The sequence below is a fragment of the Mastomys coucha genome, unplaced genomic scaffold (genome assembly GCF_008632895.1).
Source record: "Mastomys coucha isolate ucsf_1 unplaced genomic scaffold, UCSF_Mcou_1 pScaffold21, whole genome shotgun sequence".
Taxonomy (NCBI): Eukaryota; Metazoa; Chordata; class Mammalia; order Rodentia; family Muridae; genus Mastomys; species Mastomys coucha.
The window spans coordinates 192270201-192292016 of NW_022196904.1; positions in this window are offsets into that span (position 1 = coordinate 192270201).

The following is a 21816-nucleotide window of genomic DNA, read 5'->3' on the forward strand; positions in this document are numbered from 1 at the left end:
AAAATATCTAAAAAAAAAAAAAGAATATGAATATGAATAAGCAATAAGTATACAAAATGGCTCCATGTCATTGGTCAACAAACAACTAGAAAATGCAAATGCAATATATACCAGCAAAATGCCCACTAGAATGGCTAAAATTAAAAATACCCATAATTGTAAACATTACTGAGGATATGAAGCACCTTCACCCTCCTGTGCTGCTGTAAGAGACTCTAAAATAAAACAACTTTGAGAGACTCCTTGGAAATTTCTTACCCCTTACCTACCAATCCAGCAATTCCATTTTTTTAGAGAACTAAAAATACTCTACAAGAAGATTTACTCAACTCATCAGAGTGGCCTTATTTCTTGTATTCCTAAACCAAAAACACCAATTGCCTGTCAACAGGAGAATAGATAAAATATAATATATCACTGCAAGGAAGCATCACTTGGCAATAAAAAGGAATAAACAATAGTTTCAAGCAATGACATGAAAGAATCTCACAATGTTGAGTGAAGGATTCACACACCAAAAGCTTACCGACATGCCATAAAATTCCACTTCTATCAGTGTCAATAACAGGCACTAAAGAGGCTGGAGTTTATGATTTAATAAGTTGAGACCAGCCCGGACTGCACAGAAGACCCTATTTCAAAAGGAGGGGCAGCAAAACTAACAGGTGCTTGTGGTTGGTTCATGCTTATGAAGACCTGGAGATTTGTTTGGCATAGGTCAAGGAGAAAGGGTATATTATAAAGGGAGATATATAGAACTTTCTTGGATGATTAAAATATGTAAATTATAATGTTTAATCCTATGGGACTGAATTGATTGGATCAAAAATATTCTGTAAAAGATCTCAAGGTAGAAATCCATGGTAGACCACTTGTTTAGCATTTTCAAGTCCCTTGATTTAATCCCTAGTATCACACCCAAAAAGTACTAAATATTTTTGTCTCTTGAATATGCACAGACAGTATTCTTATTATCACCAAAAAATGCAGCCCAACAACTATTTCCATAATATCTTCATTGCACAGGGTAGCAAGTATGGGTAATCCAGAGATGAGTCCAAGTCTGTAGGGAGGATATGTAGCATTTATATGTGATTTTGATGCCAATGTATTTCAGAGTCTTGAATTTCTATGAATTTTTACATCTGTGGGCGAATCCTGAAATGATTCTCTCATGATTAGTGAAGGCTGTCATACTTAGTTACTTTTAATAATGAAAGAAAAGAGGACAAAGGACGTTAGATCTATCAATTGTGCTTGAATCTTGTAACCAGAATTCAATCACATGGATGGCCACAGTGACTATAAGAGAGACTGAAGAAACAGACTTCACTCCAATCAACTTAGTCCCTCTTTAAAATTTGGATGCATTTTTACTATAGAAACAAGCAAAGGTTTGATAAAGAGGGACAATTAAAACTGTCTGTCATTTCTTTCCTTCGGAAGAAGCTGGGCTCAAGAAAGACTTTAAATACTTATTATCCAATAGCTCTTCTATATTTCTCTTACCAGTACTACTTCCTGTAGCATCCAGGGTTGGCTTTTCCTTACTGTAATGAGGGAAGGTTTGTATTTCAGCAGTGACTATAACCTTGAGAATCTGCCAAGAGCATACAAATGGAAAGAGGCATCAGGGAAGGAGGGTAGCAGGGCTAGGGGAGAAAATGAAACAGCTCTCACAGTGCGAGTGAGAACAGAAACCTGCACAGAATGCTCAGGTACCTGTCAGCCTCTAGTTGGAAGAAACCACAGCCTTTGTGTTCAAAGATCCACTTGGCTTCCTTTCACATGTGCACAGGACCTCCTTGGGTCTAGCCTGCCACAATAGATGCAACAACCAGTGTTCTCTTAAAACCCTGGGTCCCTGTAAAGATGGTACTAGAGATGTCTGAGCTTCCTCTCATTAGATAATTTCACATCAGCCCTGCTTCCCAGGCTATAATCTCCCTGCAGAGAATCTTATTCCCTTGGCAGAAAGTAAAGAGGTTTGTGTATTGAAGGCTAGCTTGTGATTTTTCATTTTCCATAAAAGCTGAGCATAAATTTCATGGCTGTCACTAATCCTATACCTTGCATTTATTTCTCCTTCTCCATCACAATCAGTCAGACAACAAACATTTATGGAGTTTCTGCTTTGCTTGGCTCTGGGCTCAAATGTGGGAAAGCAGAAAAAGCTGGGAACACAGCTTGGGCTAGTACACACACACACACACACACACACACACACACACACACACATACACACACTCCCCACCCCCACTTCCATCACTCCCATGCCTTCCACCTTCTGCTTTCATTACCTTGGCACTGATATCAGACAGTACTACACCCAAGAACCCCAAGATTTGAAGCTCTAGGGATGATACCTCCCCAGCTCATCCCTCTCCAACTCCCCCACACTAGCCCCGCTGCCAGCTTGCTCTCCCTCTAGCCAGACACAACCTCTTTCCCAATATAGACAGATGAGAGATGAGCAGGGCCTGCTTGATGAAATTGGTCCATGGGCTGCCTCCAAGATCTGGCTGCAAGGAGAATGGACTGGAAATTGCACAGCTATTATCTTGGCTGACAGCCCCCTCCCCATCTTTTCTCTATAATGAATTGCATGGAGAGCTCAGCTGTCATGAGAGCTTTTGAATTCTAGCCCTCCCATCCTCCCGGACATCCTTAGAGGTTATCTCAGCAAGGCAGGTGGAAGAGGAAAGAGAAAAGCTTAACCCTGTAAGAATAATTATGATATATTATTAGCAATTGATGGCAATCCAGTTCAGAATTTTCAATATAGATGCTACTGCCTGCAATTTTTCTCTGTCATATTACACACAGACAAAGCCTACATTTAATGACTTCAAAGTTCAGAACAGTTTTCAAAACTAAATTTAGTTCCTTAGAAGCATCATCTTATAAAGGGATTTAAATGAAACAGATATATAGTTTGAATACTGAATATAATCTGCAGAGTAGGAGGAAATGTTATGATTATATGTTTTCATGAAAAGACCACTGGTTGGCACTGATGTTGAGTTACATGGTCATACTAAGGTTACTATACAGAAATCAGAGGGGTCCTCAAAATGGCAGAACATCTTCCCACTAGAATCTAACCACTAGCTTGCAGGCAGGAAGTTCATCTTATTAGTTTCTTTGTCTTCAGTGCCTGGCAACATGTTGGGCACAAACAGAGGTTTCTGTTTGGAAAGAATGGAAGCATGGATCATTGGAAGGATCGATGGGAGCATATATACAAACTTGTAGTGACTTATTTTAAAGTATTGAGAAACCAATCCTGCTACAAAGAGGCTGGAAAGCTTGGGATTTGGGTTCAAAATAGTGATGAGTGTTTGCCTGTACTGTTTTGTGTGGTTAAAAACTACCAGTATCTGCATATGTAATTGTTTCGGCATTTGTAAAAGTGTATTTGTGTGTGTGTGTGTGTGTGTGTGTGTGTGATGCCTATGGAGGCCAGAGGAGAACCTTATGTTATCTCCAAAAATGCTATCCAACTCCTTTGAGACAAGGCCTCTCATTAGGACCTAAGACTCACTGATTAGGCTAACCTCAGGGATCTTCCTGTCTCCACCTCCCCATTGCTCAAGTATGTACATCACTATACTTGGGTTTTACACAGGTTCAAAGAAATCAAAATTTGAGTCCTCATGCTTAGGTCACAAGCTCTTACTGACTGAGCTATCTCCCCAGTCCCTAAAGAGATCACATCTAATTCTTCCTCTGGAGAATGGGAATAATTTCTTCCCAAATAAAAAAGAGGTGGGAATTTTCTGGGCTACTCTGTACATATGGATGCACCAGGCTATGTAGAGCCATGGAGATGACAGGGTACACATATTTGTCCTTTTGAAAGCAATATGTACATATTTATCCAAATCCAGAGAAATGTTTCCAGTCTCTGCTAAATGATGCCACTCTCTGGAATGGATGCTGGAGCAGGAATTCTAGAAAAGCCAATTGCTTCCTTGTGAAGGTGTCCCTTACTAAATCTCAAAGCTGGAAATGTTCTTTATCACCTACAAGACTGACTACATTGGTGAACCAGCTTAAAGAAGTTTGAAAGCCATTACACAATTCACTGTAGCGCAGCGGTTTTCAACCGGTGGATTGCAACCCCTTTGAGGGTTGAATGACCCTTTCATGGGAGTTGCATATCAGATATCCTGCATACCACATATTTACATTGCAATTCATAACAGTAGCAAAATTACAGTTATGAAGTAGCAACAAAAATAACTTTGTGGTTAGAGTCCCCTCAACATGAGGAACATAATCACAGCATTAGGAAGGTGAGAATCACTGGTGTAAGATTGAAATAGAAAAAAGGCAATGTCAGCACAGGGTCTGCCTGCCACACGAGGGCCCAAGGGAACCTGTAGAAATGAGGAGTTGCAAAAGGTAAGTTCAAGGAACTTCTAAAAATGTTCATGCTAATGTTATTTTTGTCATGTCATGTTTTTACAGGTTTAATGTGGCCAGTCAACCACTTGTCTTCTTGCAGAGTAAAGAACACCTGTGGGAAACCTTGTCCTTATTCAAAAAGGGAAAGTGTCCTCACCACAAGGTTTAACATGCTGCAGTTGATAGTGAGGTAAGACTCTCTGAAACAAATGAAGAAAACATTGGTGAGACCAACTGCTTTGTGGGAAATTCTGAACCTCTTCCAGCCTCACAAGGGGTAGAACATTTGATATAATGTAAAAGGTTATAAAGTCCTTGTGTGTATGGGGAGTGATATATTCACCTATGTTAGCAATAAACACATCCATGCATACACAGGAGTCTGAAGAGGAGGAAAAGAGCCCAACTTTATCATTCTCCCTTGAAACAGGGTCTTCACTGAACCTGGAGCTAGGCTGGTAGACCAGCAAGCCTCAGCTATCCTAGACTTCTATCTACACACACTTCTACATACACACACACACACACACACACACACCTATATTATGTGCTAGGGTTACAGGCATGTGTGCAGCCATGACTGGCTTTTAATGTAGATGCTTAGTACCTAATCTCAGGTCCTTATCCTTGTCCACCAATCACTCCAAGTCATCTTCCCAGCCCATCATAAACCCTTTAAGGGACTTTAAAGAGTTGTGATGAGACAAACAGGTGACCAGTCTGCTGTTTACAAGCAGAGGAGCCCTGCCCTGAATGCCAAGGAGGGAAAACAGAAATGGGGGTAGGGGGAACTCATGCCCAAACTGGCCAGTTTCAGCAGCTTAATTGGGTATTTACAATTGTGTCACAGCAATGGGTTCCAGTGCTTTCTATGCAGTCCTTGAAATAGAGCTGCTCTTAATGCCCAGAAATGGGCCTTCTTCATGCTCTTTCTTTCTCCTATACACATTTAGATTTTATTTAAAATAGTATCTCATTAATTTGTCCAGGCTGGTCTCAACTGCCTTATGCTCTCATTGTATTGTCCTGAATCTGGGATTATAGGCACACAACACCAGGTCCAGCCTGCCCATGCATTTCATAAACAGAGAAACACCCTGAGCTAAGGACTGTGTGCTCACAGAGGCTCAATACAATCCTTTTTAGTTAACCAGGACTCTGGACTTGGAAGGTTAAAGAGTAAGCATGATGATGTCTCAGGGCATTCACATCTGGCTAAGACAAGACAGGTTTAAGCTAGCCTTCTGAGATATCTACTCCTAAATCTACAGTAAAATTCAGTGTCCAAATTAAACCTCTGGTCTTGAATCTTACTGTCTACATAGAATTGCCTAGAACTGACAGGAATCTTAGGAGTAGGAATCAGTGGGGTAAGTGGACAGAAGGTACTTTAGGAATGTTTTAGAGCAGAGGTTAGCCAAAGTCTTCTGGAAAGATTGGAGAAGTATAGGTTCTTTAGCTCTATAGCATGGAGGAGCAAATGGAGGCAAAAATGTCACAACTAAACAAGCCAGTGTATCATCTCACATAGCACAGGTGTGCTAGCAAGGCAGGGAGCAGTATGTATGTAACTGAAAAGTGAGAAGGTCCCTCTTATGCAGACAAAAGATGCAGGACAGCAAGTAAGAGATGGTCAGAGAGTTACTTCTGTTCTCCTGTGAGTTCCATACAATATGGCACCCTGGAGCTCTACAGAGTGTTCAGCAGCTCTCACTTTCAAAGAGCCCCTTCTCAGGTCAGGGCCCCTGCACTGCTCAGACAAGATGAACATCATCTTAGTTGGAGCTACCCTTGAAGAAGAACCTGAGAAAAGGACATACAGTTTATTTGGAAAGTAGGAGACTAAAAGTATAAGAAAGAGAGAAGAAGTCAATCCAAAACCCGATGTAATTTCACTCAGGAGACAGGGCTATGTCAAGCCAGTTAGCACTGCAGGCAAGAAGGTTAAGCCCCTAGGGAAAGCTCTCAGAAGAAAGCAAAGCTTTTTTTTTTTTTTTTTTTTTTTTGAGGCTTCTGAGACATGAGAGAGCAGGGATCCCTGGTTGAGGGCATTGTGAACAGGGACATGCAATTCCCTAGTGTTTCCATCATAAGCAAGCAAAGTCCTAATGCCACAAAAATGTTCTCAGGTGCTGGCAGTTGGAAGAGGGGACATAAGCAAATCACCATTGTTGTCATGTTTAAAGATCATCTGCTTCATTGAAACAGACTGCTAAGGAATCCTCCCAAGAACCCCTCCAGCTCTATCCAGTTTCCCTCCATAATAAGGGACCAGTCCTCCATGTAAAGTGATCCTTGTTTCTCTTCTCAGGGAGCAAAGGTTCTCCCTGCAGTGAACCAACAGTAACATTCCTACAACATTCACCCGGTAGTCTATGTTTCTCTTTCTCTAGTTTCCAATGGACTGCAAGAAACCACCTGCCTCTTTACATGCACAATGGTGCTTCTTCACTTGAGCAAAATTTGTGAAACAATCCAGAGAGTTTTAGGAAAAATTTCATGAACCTTTCTTTTTAAAAAAAAAATTATTTATTTTATGTGCATGAGTACATTGTAGCTGTACAGATGGCTGCTCGCTCCAGCCCCTCTCGCTTCAGCCCTGCTCACTCGCTCTAGCCCCTCTCGCTCCAGCCCTGCTCACTTGCTCCAGCCCCCACTCGCTCCAGAGTAATACACTGTAGCTGTCTTCAGACGCACCAGAAGAGAGTGTCAGATCTCATTACAGGTGGTTGTGAGCCACCATGTGGTTGCTGGGATCCGAACTCAGGACCTTCGGAAGAGGAGTCTGTGCTCTCACCTGCTGAGCCATCTTGCCAGCCCTCCATGAACCTTTCAAATCTGAGAGAGTTGTATTAATTCATTCCAGAGTTCAAATAATCAGGTGAGCCTTCCTTACCCTTCTACCAAAAGGGATGTCTGTTATGTCATTGCTATATGCATTTATTTATCATAAAGTTCAAGACTAGAGTTCAATATAAAGATGAAAGCAAAAGCAAGGCTCCACAAGAGACAAGGAACTCTGTTTTCATTAGCCTGAAGGAGGGAATATTGCCTGTCAGCAAACAGTGCTTCTAATTTGATCCCACAAAGATTTCTGCAAAAAAGAAGCCAGTGAGATGTCACGAGGATGCTGAGTATGTGGGTATCTATACTGAATTTTTATCATGGCCACATTCTTCAGGATCTCAGCCATCAATTATTTGTGACAGGCAGTCAATTGTATATCTTTCAAGAACTTTCCGTTATGTATCTTCCCTGGATTGTGGTGGACGAAATTGTCTATTTTCTCCTCCTCTTTAAACCTTCCCATCACTTACTGCCCAACATCCCCACGGAATGTCCTGAAATGATAGGTTTTCTAAGACTGTGAGAGAAATTACTCTGTGTTCTTCACTTGCTATTCACAAAAAGGCACCAGAGCCAGCACTGCTACAGGAAAGAAACCTGCATGTGTTGAAGCAGATGTTCCTCTGCAGTCCTCAGGGATTGAAAACATCTGGAGGCAACAAGCCTGCCCCGCTTTTATTCAGAAAAGAGGCAAGTCTCTTCTGTGGAAATATTTTTCCTTAAAGTGCTAGCCTGAAATAATTGTATATTTGTTGAGGACTGACAGCAGAGACTGTCATGCATGCATTTTGTTATCTTTTGACAGTGGCAAATAAGTAGGTAGAGAAATGTACTCCCTTTTGGGGCTTTTAACAGAAAAAAATTACAGTTTGGGAAATTGCACCAAAGAGCATGGCAATATTTCCATACTTTTCTGCACTTACAGGGATAAAATGGGCATTAAGGGTAAAAGGTCTGTTATAAAAGCAGTGGTTTTATTTCTAGGTCTCTCCTTTGCCAAAGCCTCAATAGCCAGCCCCTAAAAGTGGAAGAATACCAAACCTGAATTTCTATCATATGCCTTGTAAACAATTGGATTTATTTTTAACAGAGTCTCACTGAATTTTGGCACTCCATTGTTGCCGTCCAGCGGCAACGTTAAAGAATGGGTTACCTGGAAATATGGAGTTGGGAGGAGGTAGAATAGCCATAATTATACCTTACCCATGTGGGAGGCTCTATAAAAATTAGACAGGAGTTGTGATCACTTCAGCCATCTTGAATTTAATAATCTCCTTGTTACAAGTCAACAGGTAGAATAGGTGAGGCAAAACCCCTCCCACAAGTTGGTCAGCATGCTGGCCCAATCAGCGGCTTCTTTGGTCTCTGTAGAGGCGGGACTTCCGATGTAACTGGAACCAGGAGCGAGGCGTGGCAAATAGCAGGAGGTGGGCAGAGAGGTATGGTTATGAGAGGCAGGCAGGGTCTGAAGAAATCAGCCCTCGAGCCAGGAGGGTTACACTCCATAACATGTAATTAGCCATTAAACAACTTAGGAAGGACTGACCCCCACTTCCCAATGGTTGATTTTAGGTTGCTCTTTGGGAGCCATATTGTGGTGACATGATTGCAGGGTGAAGTCCAGGGCTCTTAGGAAGGGAGGGAGGCTAAAGAGCTCCCACCCTGAGCTGACAATATGATATTAATTAGAAAACTTTAACTAACCTACAGCCTCTGAGAATGTACAAGACATTATAGCCAGTGCAAATCCAATCCCTGTAAACCCCCTTCAGCCTTTCTCTCAAGTCTTCAGTGCCTCCAAATGGGAGGTACCAATATCTCCCCTTTCTGTAATATAAATAGACAAGTCTGAGAGTCATTAATCAATAAACATTAAATTCCTATCATATGCCCAGGGGACTGATGCTAGGTGACAAGGTCAATTGTTGGGGTAACAATATATGTTTGAAGCATTTGTTACATATACCCATAACTCCATCTCCCTGTGATGGTTACTCTTCATCATCAACTTGATGGGATTTAGAACCACCATGGCAATGCAATCTCTGGTTTTTCCAGTGAGTGTGTTTCCTGAAAGGTTTGACAGAGTTGGAAAGCTCCACACTGAACATAGGTGGCACCATTCCCTGGGCTGGGGTCCCAGAAAGAAGAAAATTAGTTGAGGACCAGAATTCATCTCTCTGCTTCCTAACTGCAGATGCACACCTGCCATTATAAACCCTTCCTTCCTTCCTTTCTTTCTTCCTCCCTTTCTTCCTTTCTTCTTTCCTTCCTTCCTTCCTTCCATTGCTTTTTGTTGGGTATTTTGCCAAGTAATGAGAAAAGTAACTGATCTACTTCCTGTCCATGAAGGTAGTCAGGACTGAGTGCCTCACAGCCCAAATGAAGCCAGCATATCCAGGCTACTTGCAAAATTCTCCCTGTGTGGCTACTATGGCTGCATCAGCTCTTTGAATAAACACTCACTGGTGATTTTAAGTTCAGAGAACACTAGCTTCAGACAGTTGGTCAGGGATGTGCTACCTCTCTGAGAATGGGGGAAAAAGGAAACTCCCTGGATTCTAGATGGAGGCCCACAGCACCCTGACAATGGAGGATCTCTAGAGAAGCCACTGAGAAGACTTCCTGTGTGGGTCCAGGGCTCACATATGACTGAGGCTCTGGGATGCCCGGGGACAAGCACAGGAACCTACAAAAGCTACATAGACCCGATCAGCCCAAGACTCCTGGGATATGCACTTGGTACAAGCCAGAAGGAACATGAGTCAGGACAGCAGTTCTTAACAGCCCACAGGATTGAGCAACAGAGTCAACATGGCTCTAGAGAGGGATCAGGCACTTGTCCACTGCTAGGCTCATAAGTGCTTGTCACCCAGCACTCATGCCTCTGTCCTGAGTGATGGCTTAGAGATGTTTACCTTCTGCTGATATTGCTGATACCATCTGCACCAAGGAGTCAAAGCTGAAACAAATATCTGGGGTCTCTTCTGGCCCCTAATTAGCATGGCTTAGAAGAACAGATCACAAGACAGACAGAACCAAGATGAAACAGAACCATTCCTAGATCCCACCACCCCTCACTACCCTTCCTTTGTATGAAGGTAACTTCTCAGACATGGTTTTCACTCTCCATGTGTTATTTATTAGTTTGGTTTTAAGGGTAAGGTTTTATTATGTAGCCCCAGCTAGCCTAGAACTCATTCTGTGAACCAAGCTGACCTTCAACTTGCATGATCCCTCTGTTTACCAAGTACTTCTTCCAACCTGGTCCTTCTCTGAGTGCTTCAACAGCTGGAGTTTGAGTCATGATAAATAATCCAAATGTCTACTTCCTAATCCCTGCCCACTTAATACTGACCTAGTGCCAGAATGCCTTGCAACATAAGACCTAGCCATATAAGAGACAAATTAGTTAGGATTGATATTGCTAAGCTAACTAATTTGGTTATTAAATACCATGACCAAAAAACAAGCTGTGAAGGAAAGAGTTATCACAGTTCATCATCCAAGGAAGCCAGGAACTCAAACAGAGCCCAAACCTGTACGCAGAAAATGATGCAGAGGCTACAGAGGACTGCTGTTTACTGGCTAGTTCCCCAAGGCTTGTTCAGCCTGCTTTCTTATAGAACCCAGGACCAACAGCCCAGGGATGGCACCACCCACAATGGGCTGGGCCTTCCCACATCAACCACTAATTATGAAAATGCCCTACACAAAAATAGTTGTTTGATCCCTGAATCTTCTACCCTAAGTCCTTCATATCCTGCCTGATCTTTTTCCTCTGCTCACCAACTTTCTCCAAACCCAAATCTCAGAATTAGACTTTTTAACCATGAACCAAAAGATGATGAAGCTTCATGGAATAGTTCAAGCCTCCACCACCAAAGAATTGTTACAGAAAGTGAGCCATGGGGAAGGGATGTATCCCCTCATCAGCACCCCTGAAACTACTAATAACCCTAGTCACAGTCGAGTCAGCTACAGGCAACATATCCTGAAAGTAATCTCTTCAGTGCTGAGGATCAAGTGCCTCTCTCTCTCCCAATCTCTCTCTCTCTCTCTCTCTCTCTCTCTCTCTCTCTCTCTCTCTCTCTCTCTCTCTCTCTCTCTCTCTCTCTCTCTCTCTCTCCTCCAGTGCTGAGGTTGCCAGCATACAACATCATTCAGAACTTGGGAGGCTTGTTGATGACAACTCAGCTTCAAGATCATCCCTACTTTCTCCTCAGGCTCAGTTTCATACCAACTCAGATACATTTATTACCAGACAGGTTTAAGCCACAAAAGAGTTTAACTAGGACCACCCAAAGTCCTGAGGTCATTCCAGGAACCAGTTAATTTTTTTTTAAATTTTATGACATTTTATTTTAGTGGGTTGTGTGTGCATGGGCATACACATGCCATGGTATATATGATAAGGTCAGAAGACAATTTGTAGTAATCAGTTGTCTTCTACCATGTGAGTCCCAGGGGTCAAATTCAGGTCCTCCAACACAGGGTTTAATCATCAGCTGTAGTAGCTATTCCTGGTTGTCAACTTGACTATATCTGAAATGAACTACAATCCAGAATTAGAAGCCTCACTTGTGGCCCTAATCTGGAGGCTGAGAGATACAAGTTTCCAATCTGAATCTTGGCATGGAGATCTTGAGGTATAGTGGCTATGAATCCCAGAAGATTAAGATAGGAAGATCTACAAATTCAAAATCATCTGGGATTAAAGGTGTGGTAGGACATACCTTTAATCTGGGCCACACCTTTTGCAAGGACATTGGAAGAAGGAAGGCTCACTCTGCTTCACCTGCTTGCCTTGTGGGACTGAGCAACTGCTGGATCCTTGGACTTCCATTCACAGCTGCTGCTGACCATTGTTGGGAGTTGATTGTTGAGAATTGGACTACAGACTGTATGTAAGTCATCAATAAATTCCTTTACTACATAGAGACTACCATAAGTTCTGTGACTGTAGAGAACCCTGACTAATACACCAGCCAAAACTGGCTGAACCTCTTCTCACTCTCCAACGCCTGCCTCAGAGTGATCTTCAGGTGGCCAGGGTAGATCAACAATCAAAAGGCTGTCTGGCAAGTTGCCTACCTTGACTTCACAGTGCAAATACAGCCACATAGAGGCCCCACTGGGTGGACAGAGTTTCTTCTCCACCCAATATCAAGACCAGGTTCCTTTCAAGTACCAGAGCCCCCTGGTACAGAAGCTAAGTAACATACAGGAAAGCCATGAGCCACTGGGCATGACCCACTACATTGGCTGCTGAGAAGAGAAAGATTCTCAAGACCCCCAGCTCCCAATGTACCCTTCCCTGAGCCAGCAAAAAAATATTATCTGATTGTTGAAAAGAGAAAAGAAAAGAAGGAAGAAAAATGCCCGACAATGGATATTATGGAGGCATTTTCTTAGTTGAGATTCCCTTCTTTTGGATAACTCTAGCTCATGTCAAATTGACATAAAAATACCCTGCCCAGCTTCTGTCCTAGAATAGAACAGAAATATACTAGTCACCATGAAAGAATAAAAGTTAATATCTCAGTAAGCCATTAAATTATAAAACAAAGAACACAGGGTCAAGTATCTGTAAGCACACTCAAGAGCTAATTGGGCTGGGTATGCAGGACTGACTGAGCTGAATAGCCATGGGTAGATGGAAGATCTAGCAGCTTGAGAATGGACTCCATCATCATTTCCAACTTCTATGATCAGGGCTTTGAATTATTGTGCACTCTTTGCAAAAAGACAGGAGAGAGCAGATAGTTCTTAACTTTTCAAACACAATTTGTCAAAACATTTCAAAGACCTTCTAATCTTTAATCCAGCAAGCTTACTTCATGAGATATGTTGATATGGATGATTCAAAAACACAACAAAAAGGAAAATAATAGATTGTAGTACCTACTTTGTCAAAGGCTATTAAAAGTGACTTACATGTCTTGAATAATTTTCACAAAGTTAGAAGACAAATACTGCTACTATTTCACAGGTGGCAAACGTAAAGCACAAAGACTTTAAACATCTTTTTAAACAAACTAGAGGCAGGATCCAAAGTTATTGCCCATGGCCTTAGTCAACACCTAAAGCTGCTTCCTACAAAACTCCACAAAGTACTACCTACAATGCGAAACACAGGAAACATGCTCTCTGCCCAGCAACAGCAGAGATGTAAGGATATGTAAATGCATAAATGGTATATAAATGTAAGAATAAACTTTGCTAGATGGGAGAGTTTTATATAGGCTTGACACTGATGCAGATAAAGACTATGTGATATACAGACTATGGGAGGAGGCATGGGGCAAAAGTAGTCTACAATGAGTCCAGATGATCTGTAAAAACCATCAAGTTTACACTATTTTTAATTATAGAAATCTGTTTTTGTAAATTTCAAATTATAAAAGTGCTTGGGCCTGGAGAGAAGGTGAGGTGTAAGCAGGAGGAGCCAGACGGAAGAAGAAGCCAGGCCATTTACAGAAGTGGGGGACTTATAATGAGTGACCAACAGGAAATCAGTGCTGCAGCTGAAGCCATGAGAGCTGAGGGCAGTGACCCAGAAAACACAAGGAGGAAGCTCTGACTACAGACAAAACATGGTAGAAAGAATCCCAGAACCACTCAGGTGTGAGACTCAGTGGGACTTTCTGGAAAGTGCCACATAGGACTGGGGTTCTTACTGAACACAGATATAGACAGAACAGGAGAGGAGGAACAGGCTTCCTGAACAGAACTTGGCTTCTTGGAAGCTGTGTGTGACTATAGATACACACAGGTACATGGGTAGTCAGTGCACATATGAATATGTACATATATTTGTGTGCATGCACAACACAAGAGGTAAACCTCAGCGCCTGAGACTATGAACTGACACTGCTGAAGCAACATGGGTGTGGTATCATGTAGCAAAGGCTAATGGACATCCCATGCTTGACTTAAAGAGTACCAGCAATCCCCAAGACATTTAGAAAAGACACAGGGCCATTGCATGTGACCTCATTCAGCCATTGGGGTTCAAGCAGTGGCAGGTCATTGTGGTTACCTGGTAATTTCAGAGACAAACCTTCAGGTCACCACCAGGACTACCTGTCCTCCCTCAGCTTTTGCAGAGTAATTCAGGGTTAACCCTAAAGTCACCCAACTCTTTCCACGGACCACAAAGAATGTCAAACCATCAATTAATGTCCTCTAGGGTCCAGTACTCTCCCCTAAAGTGTTCCTTCCATAGCAACAACAGTGGTAGTATTTGAAATGGCACTCAATGACCCAAGATGAGCAGCATGTCTCTGGTGGAGCTGGGGTATCACTTGCACTAGGGCCATTGTGGTCCTATCTTACCCCTGTCCCTGTGGAGTGGCCTTTCTTTGTGGGCATCTACCTCAGAACATAAGGCTCCACTTTATTTCCTTCTCATTCCTATCCTGGAGACCCAGGCTGCTTCCCAGTATGCTCTCTGGCCTGAAAGAAGTTTGGAAAAAATAGAGAATTCTCTACCTGCTCCAGATCCATATATAAAGACCACCATCATAGACCTGTGTACTCTGGTTCCCCAGCCTTCATTCTCAAGATGTTGGAGTAAGTAGAAACTTGGAGGACCACAAAGCTTGAGGGAAAAGAAAAGCCCAGAAAAGATAATGGACTTGACTCACAATAGACAGATAGGCAGAGGACAGGAACCTGGGTTTTCTGACACCCACACCAGCAACCAAGGTACATTCCTCACTCCAGAACCTCCTTTAGCTATACCCAAAATACAGGAAAGATGGCTTTGTCAAATTCCCAAAATGACTACTAAACAAAGGAGTGTGGACTCCTGATGTAAAGACCCAGTCATACATGTTGCTTCCAAATATGCTGAATTATTTAGCAAGCTCTATTGAGCAGCTGTTGTGTGTCAGGCCCTGCTCTGAGTCCTAAGAATATAGAGATGAAGCTTACATGGTCCTGACACCAAGGCACTCAAGGTCTATATTTCTTCCTAGATATGTCCCCATTGTTCCCATTAGTTCGGTCCACCAACCACTAAGAGGCCACTAAGTGCCAGAAACTGAGATCCCAAGAGCTCTGTACCCAAGGGATTGTGAGACAGCAAAGAGACTATGTATTATGTACCCCAACATGCTTTTATGCCCTCCCTCACCAGTTCCCAGCCTTGGTTTTCCTATCTTGAACACTAGCCCTTGATGGTTGTATAAAGCCACACTGGATGTTACCCAAAGTCTCTTCACAGCCCATTTCTGTCATTTTTTTCCCTCTCCTGGACAAGCACCTGAGATTAGATGAGTGGTTACCAGCGAGGAATATATTTATAAAGTAAGAAGGAAGTAGCTAGCAAAATGAAGGTCTCCTAACTTATAGAGGGAGAAGCCTTCTCTCTCTCTCTTTCCTGGTCACCACTGTAGATAAAACCTAGAAGAGTCACATAGGCAGTTCCTTCTTTTTGGCCAAAGAGTCCCTGAATACTTGCCACTTACACAATTCTAAGGGGTGCCATTCCAGACTCAAGTAAAGGCTACCCAGGTTGTGTGCTGTGTAGCTATGTGGCCAAATGTGGCTTCCTGGTCCTTACCATCAGAGAGCAAGTCCCAGGGTTTTTGATTTTGGAGCAGGAAGTCAGCAGAGGGACATGGAGACAGCCCAGGCAGGTGGTAAGAAGAACAGGAATATTCGACTCAGGGAACAGAGAATACAATTTGAAGCCAGTTGTTTGAGTCCTGTCTTGGCTGCTAATGAGAATAATGCTAGGAAGAAGGTTCACAGTGCTGGCTGAAGATGAAGGGGAAAAATTAGTTCAGACAGCTTGCTTTAGATTTAATTGTTCCATTTCAAAGATCTGTCTGGTTGCTGGGCTAGAGACCATGAGGTGGACCTGGCAGGAGGTGGGTGGGCTGGGGGTGGGGGAGCTGTCACAGAAAAAGGGCCTTGATTGGGTTAGAACATTTCCAAGTACTCAAGGCAGCAAACAACAGATCCTGCCATGTCCCTCTACATCACTGCTCCTGGCCCATACTAAAAACCTTCAGTTAATTTAATGACAGTCTCCAGCCCAGAAACCCCAGAATGAGACTGTGGCTGAGTGTCTGGATCAATACTAATTTCCATTAGCCAGGAGGCCTAAGAAGAGGCAAAAGACAGAGAGGCACTACAAAGTTCAGCTGAGGCTTTGCTATGGTTCTGGTTCTTTCTGGTAGCACATCAGGAATGTCACCTGTCTCCCCTCACCAGATGGGGTCTTTTCCCATAAATGAAGCTTTGAAGGAGTGGTTAGCCCTCCCATTTTTCTCATTACAACAATGAGGACACACATACTTAAGTTGGTAAAATTTCTGGGGTTTATTTTATTGAGGTAGAGTCACATGTACCTAGGCTGACCTTGAACTCCCTCTATAGCTGAGGATGTCTTAGAACTCATTCTCCTATCTCTACCATTCGAGTGCTGAGTCCATGCCCCACATTCTGTTTTTCTCTTCCTTCCCTACTACCCTCAACTCTACTCTATTTTGAGACTAGAAGGAAAAACTTTATATGGGTGGATATGAGCCCCTTTCCTTGCTTCTACAGCCTCTCCCTATAAGATATTGTTCAGCTTCCAATATGGCTGCCCATTGCCCCTTTCCATCAGGCCCATGTGTAGTCTTAGAATTCTGAAGCCAAGAACAGAGGGTACTTGGCCATCCCACCTTGCTCTTTTCCCTGAGCCCAACAATGATGATCTTAGCTGGTGCCATTTCCCACTCTGGGTCTCCCCTAAGGAATGAAAGTCCTACAAAATTATTGGACCACATTAGTCCCTCCTAAAATATCTCTTTGAAATTTTTGAAGAATTCACAGTTGAGAGCACTCCACAAAGGTTATTCTTATATCTCAAACAGAAACTACAGCTAAAAACATTGTACAGAAAAAAATTTGTAATCTCCCATATCAAAGTACAAATGAAATTAAACTCCCACATTGACTATCTTACTCTCCAAGTACCTCCCTTGCTTCCTTCCTTTAATCCATAAATTTCTTTTGATCAATTGTCCCCATGGTGGTTTGAATAAGAATGGCTCCCAAAGACTCTTGTGTTGAAATGCTTGGCCATAGCAAGTGCCACTATTAGAAGGTCTGGCCTTGTTGCAGGAAGTATGTCATTGCAGGAGTGGACTTTGAGGTTTTATTTGTTCAAGCCATACTACTGTGTTACCCTTCAGATCAAAATATAGCACTCTCAGCTTTCTCTAGCACCATGTCTTCCTGCATGTCACTATGGCTTCCGGTCATGACAATACTGGACTAAACCTCTGAAACTGTAAGCTAGCCCCAATTAGATGCTTTTCTTTATAAAAGTTTCTGTGGTCATGATGTCTCTTCACAGCAATAGAAACCCTAAGACACAATTCCTCTGCCTCACAGGTTCACTAGATCTGCATCAGAGTTACCATTTCTTACCACCAACAACCACCTCACCATCACTCCATCACCACCACCTATCACCCGGTCGCACCACTACCACCACCAAAATTGCTCATGTGAGGATTATCAGTGACCTCCAGACCACTAAATGCCACAGGCATTTGTCAGTCTTTATCTTTGCTGGTCTTTCAGTAGCATTTGGCACAGCTGACTTTTCTGTCTTCTGGAAGTATTGCTGGCCAGATTTGATGGTTGACTTCCTTGGGCCTTCATCACACCTCACTCACTCATTTTAAACTTTCCCCATCACAACCCAGTGACCCACTGGTTCTCCTACCTCCTCCAGGATCTTTAATGTTCATACACAGCCCATGACATCACCTGAGTTCTTTATGCTGATGGCTCACAAACACTGACTAACTGGCCTGGCTCTCTCCAGTGGTATATCCTTGTGTGTAAAGCATGCATTCTATAGTATAATATGGGACCTCAAGTTCAACCTTTCCCCCAGGAAACCATGATCTCATCTAATGAATACTCACTAGCCTCAGTCATCCAAAAAGGTAGACCTCTATGTTGCTGTCTTCTTCACCATCAACCCCATCCTGTCAGATGCTGAACTTGGCTTCCAATCTCTCCTTTCTTCTCCAAGCCCTCCACTCACTCTGTCCCTGAACCTTTTGGTCTTCACCCAGGTCCCTGGGTCATCCAAGCTTTTTTCTTGGTCTCTGTATACAGTTACTTTTCTTGTTGCTGTGACCAAATACCTGACAATGGAAACTTAGGAAGGATTTATTTTGATCTACAGTTGAAGGTACAGTCCATCGCATTAGGTAAGGTCTAGAAACAAGTGCAGCTCTAGCTATGGTGGAAGAAGCACAAGATAGCTGGTCACAATGCCTTCTCAAGAAACAAAGAGAGATGAATGCCCCTTCTTTCCCCTTTAATGCAGTCCTGGACCCTAGTCCATATGATGGTGTTCCCTATATGCAGGCTGTGTTTCTCTAGTTAAATATCTCACAAATATGCCAATAAGTGTGTCTACTGGGTGATTCCAAACCCAGTCAAGTTGACAGTGTAGAGCAAACTAACATAGTCTTCTTCAAACTCAAGCCAGTCATCTTTTCAGAAGTCCAGTAATCATGTATGATCTTGAGAGCTGTCCAAAGCCTCCAAGTAGAACCTAGCTTTGTCTGCCACCTCAAGGCTCTCCTTAAGGAGATTGCAAGAGTGTGTAGTATTGAATGTATCCTGAAGTTACTACTAATCTCTCTTACACATATCTATAATGAAAAGAAGCAAGCTGAACAAAAAGAAGTACAAAATGTACAGAGTGAGGATAAAAAGCACTAACATATTTAATGATTAACACTGAAAGCCTAACTGAGCATGGTGGAGAAACCTGTAATTCCAGCACTTGTAGTCTAAGGCAGGAAAATTGCAAGTTCAGACACTGTCAAAAATACATAGCATGACCCCGTTTCCACGACACAATGATGACAACAATGATGATGAAAAAATGGTGCTCTCTGCCCCTTCCCTGCAAGCAGAGAGCTTGCCTTCAGGGAGTGCTCTAACCCAGGGACTTGTGTGAGATCTGCCATTTTCTCTCAGGTAACTCTCTAAGGCAGGACCAGCCAGGAGGCACAGGCCTCACAAGTGGCAGGGCAGCTGGACCAGGATCCTTTCTACCTCAGACCACACCTAGGAGGGACAACAGATCCACAGCCCTCTCTGCACCTTTCTGGCAAGTGGAGATCCTGTCTCCAAGGTGTGCTCTGACCCCAGGACTCAGGAGGTACAACTGATCCACAGCCATCTGCACCTGGGTTTTACCAGAGGAGAGCTAATCTCCCAGAAGTGCTGACACAGGCTTACAGACCCACATGAGGAACAAGCTCCAGCCAGAGACAGCAAGAACACCTAATATCAGAGATCAACAAATGGTGAAAGGCAAACGCAAGAATCTTACCAACAGAAACCAAGACTACTTGGCTTCATCAGAACCTAGTACTCCCACCGCAGCAAGTCCTGGATATCCCAAAACACCGGAAAAGCAAGATTTGGATCTAAAAGCATATATCACGATGGTGATAGAGGAATTTAAGAAGAGCATGAATAACTCCCTTAAAGAAATACAGGAGGACATGGGTAAAGAGGTACAATCCCTTAAAGAGGAAACAAAAAAAAATCCCTTAAAGAATTACAGGAGATCACAAGTAAACAAGTAGAACTCCTTAAAGAGGAAACACAAAAATCCCGTAAGGAATTAAAGGAAAACACAATCAAACAGGTGAAAGAATTAAACAAAACCATCCAGGACCTAAAAATGGAAGTAGAAACAGTTAAGAAATCACAAAGAGAGACAACTCTGGAGATAGAAATCTTAGGAAAGAAGTCAGGAAACATAGATACAAGCATCACCAACAGAATACAAAAGATAGAAGAGAGAGTCTCAGGTGCAGAAGATACCATAGAAAACATTGACACAACAGTCTAAGAAAACATAAAATGCAAAAAGTTCCTAACCCAAAACATCCAGGAAATCCATGAAACAATGAGAAGACTAAACCTAAGGATAATAGGTATGGAAGAGAGTGAAGACCTCCAACTTAAAGGGACAGTAATTATCTTCAACAAAATTATAGAAGAAAACTTCCCTAACCTAAAGAAAGAGATGCCCATGAACATACAAGAAGCCTATAGAACTCTAAATAGACTGGACCAGAAAAGAAATTCCTCCTGCCACATAATAGTCAAAACACCAAATGTACAAAAGAAAGAAAGAATACTAAAAGCAGTGAGGGGAAAAGGTCAAGTAACATATAAAGGCAGACCTATCAGAATTACACCAGACTTCTCGCCAGAGACTATGAAAGCCAGAAGATCCTGGGTTGATGTCATACAGACCCTAAGAGAACACAAATGCCAGCCCAGACTACTATACCTAGCAAAACTGTCAATTACCATAGATGGAGAAACCAAAGTATTCCATGACAAAAGCAATTCCATACAATATGTTTCCACAAATCCGGTCCTTTAAAGCGTAATAAATGGAAAACTCCAACACAAGGAGGGGAACTACATCCCTGAAAAAGCAAAAATGTAATCTTCCAACAAAACTAAAAGAAGATAGCCACGTGAATGGCAGGTAGATCAATAGAACTGAATTGAAGATCCAGAAACGAATCCACACACCTATGGTCACTTGATCTTTGACAAAGGAACTAAAACCATCCAGTGGAAAAAAGACAGCATTTTCAACAAATGGTGCTGGCTCAACTGGTGGTTAGCATGTAGAAGAATGCAAATCAATCCTTTTCTATCTCCTTGTACAAAGCTCAAGTCCAAGTGGATCAAGGACCTCCACATCAAACCAGATACACTGAAACTAACAGGAAAGAAAGTGGAGAAGAGCCTCAAGCACATAGGCACAAGGGAAATTTTCCTGAACAGAACACCAATAGCTTATACTCTAAGATCAAGAATTGACAAATGGGACCTCACAAAGTTGCAAAGCTTCTGTAAGGCAAAAGACACTGTCAATAGGACAAAATGGCAACCAACAAATTGGGGAAAGATCTTTACCAACCCTATATCTGATAGAGGGCTAATATTCAATATATACAAAGAACTCAAGAAGTTAGACTCCAGAGAACCAAATAACCCTATTAAAAATGGGGTACAGAGCTAAACAAAAAATTCTCAACTGATGAATACCAAATGGCTGAGAAGCACCTAGAGAAATGTTCAACATCCTTACTCATCAGGGAAATGCAAATCAAAACAACCCTGAGATTCCATGTCACACCAGTCAGAATGGCTAGGATCAAAAACTCAGGTGACAGCAGATGCTGGAGAGGTTGTGGAGAAAGAGGAATACTCATTCATTGCTGGTAGGATTCATTGCAAATGGGCACAACCAATTTGAAAATCAGTTTGGCGGTTTCTCCGGAAATTGGACATAGTTCTACCAGAGGGCCCAGCTATACCACTCCTGGGCATATACCCAGAAGATGCTCCAACATGTAATAAGGACACATGCTCCATGTTCATAGCAGCCTTATTTTTTTTATTTTTTTTAACTTTTATTGCCTTATCAGAAAAGTTACATGATTTCAATTTATCTGAATTTTTTAACATTTAAAAACATATTTTAATTAA